The sequence below is a fragment of the Dreissena polymorpha genome, chromosome 16, assembly GCF_020536995.1.
Source record: "Dreissena polymorpha isolate Duluth1 chromosome 16, UMN_Dpol_1.0, whole genome shotgun sequence".
Lineage (NCBI taxonomy): Eukaryota > Metazoa > Mollusca > Bivalvia > Myida > Dreissenidae > Dreissena > Dreissena polymorpha.
Genome location: NC_068370.1, coordinates 45,071,330 through 45,075,358, shown reverse-complemented (window position 1 = coordinate 45,075,358; position 4,029 = coordinate 45,071,330).

Below are 4,029 nucleotides of genomic sequence, written 5' to 3'. Positions count from 1 at the left end.
TGCATCAAATCTGATCCTACATAAGAAGTAATGGCAATTGAAGCAAAATTTATTTATTTGACCTTGAGATTTAAGGTCAATCAAAAGTCAAGGTCAAATTCAACTTGCCAGGTCATACTCTCATGATAGTAAGAAGGTTTTTGAAGTTTAAAGCAATAGCATTGATACTTTAGAAGTAAAGTGCATCTGAACAAACATTTAACAAAATATTCAAATTTATTAAGTTAAGCAAGGGCCATAATTACGTAAATGCAACCAGAGTTATGCAACTTGTCCTGTACAATCCCCTTATGATAGTTAGTGAGTTATCAAAGTCTGAGAGCAATAACTATGACGCTTGAGGTAAAAAAATGGAAAAAAACATAAAGAAATTTTCAATTTTCTAAGTACATTATAAAAGGGGCCATAATTCTGTCAAATGCCAGTAAGAGTTACATATCTTTGCATGAACAGTCCCTATATGATAGTAAGTGTTGCAAGTATGAAAGTAATAGCTTTAGGAATAAAGTGGACCATAACACAAAACTTAACCAAATTTCATTTTTCTAAGTATAAAAAAGGGCATATCTCTAATAATAATGCTGACAGAGGTATGCACCTCGACAACACAATTTTCGTGTTGCCATAAAGAAGTGTTTAAAGTTTGAGTTAATTATCTTTGATAAGTGTTAACGTTATTTACTTTATGAAAAAACTTTAACTAACGCCGACGCCTATGCGACTCTGTGGCGTGTAGTATAGCTGTCATTTTCGTCGAAAAGTCGAGCTAAAAATGGTTTGAGGAACAGTGCATTAGTTTGTTGTTGCATTGTTATAGTCTGCCTATTGTCCAAAGACACAATTTCCTATAGTTATTCTTTAAAAATTTGATTTTTTTTTTTACATTGTTTAATTACGTTTACATTTAAGTTTCAACTAACATTTTTGATATATATATATATATATAATAGATCAATTATCTATAACAAGGGGAGACATGCTATGTATGAGAAAGACATCATCATGGTGTTCATTCCCTTGATCTGTCAAGTCATTGAGGGCGAAATGCGAAGACGACACACATATACTCCGCCAGTCAGGTATTGTGTTGGCTGCTATGAATAGTGGAAAATATCTACTGTTTCTCATGGACCAGCCATTTGTTCTCGTGGCGGTTTCAACGACGACTTTGCTCTAGCGTGCCCTGGGGCACCGTTTGCTGAGACCAACCAAGCCAGCTTTCGTGTGACGGTCGCTGCTGTTATGTGCTGGAAGAACTCGTTTGTCTTGCGCTTTTTGTATGATATGCGGGGCAGTCTTTGTAGACGTGTGCGTTCAAAGGCTTTATGCGTAAACGGTTGTTAATTTAATAAAAACAATTGGTAAAATTAACATGCGAGTTTTAATAATGTCCGAATAGCTTATATTTATTTATTTGAACGGTAAATAAACATGAGATTTTTAGCGGACATCGTTTTCAATAACGGCAAGTTAATGTACTGAATAGATCTATCCATGCATTAACTGGCTTTTTGCTTTAAACCAACACATCTGCTGATAAAAACAATGCTTACCTCAGAAATAATCCCTTCAAAACACATACTGTATCAATCGTTATTGTGTAAGTGAATTAATTATGTGAATAAAATTGTGTAGCGTTCGTTGTACCGAGGTTTTGATGGGTTTCTTAATTCCGAATTAGAAATACGTTTTTATTTTATTTGTTCTTATGCAATTTCCAAACCATTTTAAATGATCTAACAAAGAAATACGAAGTGAATTAACGTACAAATTGTTGTTTGAACAACTAGTAATCAACGAATGAACAATATTGTTATAAAACGGTTATTGTAAATTGAAAACAGTAAAACACATTCGAGAAAACAAGAAACATTAAAAATCCAAGTAATTCACACAATTTATTGCGAATACTACTTGTCATCGCAAAGTTAAATTACCACAACATGACGGCAATGTACTGATTCACTCATATGTTCATAATTAAAACAACATTGCCCTGTTTAATATGTCTCAGCATGTTAGTAGAAGTGTAATAATTGTTTGCTCGACGAACGACTAAATTTTTGAAACTATATTTGATATCAACGACAATAATACAATGCCATTTATTTAAAAGAATGCCACAGTTTTTAAAACAAATTTATATTCCTTGTATGCACACGTTTAAAGCTGTAATTTTATTGATAATTAATGCTAATGTTGCTATAATAGTTTGATAACAAGGAAAAGTTCACTAATGTGACATTGAATGGATATTGTAATTATTGTCTCACATGAATTTGTGATATCGTTCAAATTTCTACATAAATAAAAAAATATAAAAATACAATTATACAAAAAGGCCTACGTCATTTTATATAGCTAGGCGAGTTCCATTCAAATATTGACACTAACGTGCACTACGAATCATATACGAACTGTTTGAATCTTTAAGGTAAACTCATAATTTAAATTCAATGATAATTATAATGCATAAACTCTATCTATAATACCCACTGGCGGGTTCAGAAACTTGGTAAAAAAGGGCTTGAACGGAAGAAATCGTGTATTAAGGTTCATGTAGAGGCTTCATTTTGAAAAATGTGGGACCCCTAGCATTGAACTCAAATTTGACTAAAGGAAGAGTGCCACATTGATAATGTATACATATATGCTTTAATGGATGTTTTTCCTTCAAACTGCTACCAATTTTGTACATCAACGTATCATAACATCCACAAAATCAATCAAAATACAAAGAGATTTTAACACTAAAATATACATTATTTTCAAAAATTCATGTTTATTCCACGTATTTCGGCGGAAAATTATATAACTAGTGAATGATATCGACATTGACGAGGGCAAGTTACGCTTAAATAGTAAATAAAGTTTGCATATCTAGAAATATCAAAACTCGAACACATGTCATTTCATCACCATGGGGGCAGCCATTTTTAAATTAATAAAATAGAAAGAAACATGCTAAAAACTCACTCATCGCCTAATTGACATTCCATACGGTTGACGATGACAAATGCATTGGATTGTAATCTTTCCGTTGATGTTTGCAAACTGCACGATCAGACCTCATAAACACTCAAAAGAATAACTATGTAAGAAGCATTTCACCAATGTTTACAATCGTTGTCGAATCACATATACTTTATTATTGCGCATAAATAGTACGCTTACAGGCTGACAGAAAGATCTAGATTACTCCGTTCAATTCATCACGGTATACTATTCTATTGATAATATATAATAATACATCGCTTTAACAATCTAAAAGTAGTAATAATTCTTTTAAACGGAGTTTTTAAATAACGAAAGTGAAAACAACGGAAGTTGGTTGGATATTCTGTGAGATGCACTTCGGCTCCAGAAACCAATACAAATTAACTAAAAAGACGTGTGGGGGACAATTTTCAGCTGGAAACTATTTCAAATAGGGTAAGTGATGATATCTCTATGCGGTCATTTTTTGTTATTTAGTGCGATCTCTTGCTGATTAATGTTAATAGTTGTTTACAAGTTGCCACTAAACTGTCCAAAATAAGCATGTGTTATCTCAGGTATGTGTATACACATACCCGGTTTTCTCACCACTGCACGTGGTTTCGACCGATTTGTTTTGCACGTTTTTCTACGGATCACAGCGATGGCCACGCTTTCAAATGGGTAGAAGGAATCGAAAAAAAAAATCGTTTTGCCAATTTCTTTATATTCCTTTACAATTTTATATGTCGTCTGCAATCTATTTCAATTTGAGATGGTTTAAAATTTGCAATTTGGTTGAGAGGTAAATAACAAAATTGTTAAGCCTTTGAAATAGAATTGTGACTCTTATTATCCACCATACCTGGATTGTTAAAAAGTAGTTACGTTTGAATTATTTTTAGAACTATGTTTAGGATATTTATCCAAGAAAGGCAGTTGAATAAAAACTCATTTGTTGTTTTATGACAATAATTTTCTGTAAATGTTGCTAACTTGACCTTGTATATGTATATAGCTTTGTATTTATTCAACTTAAGGTAGTGCATATCA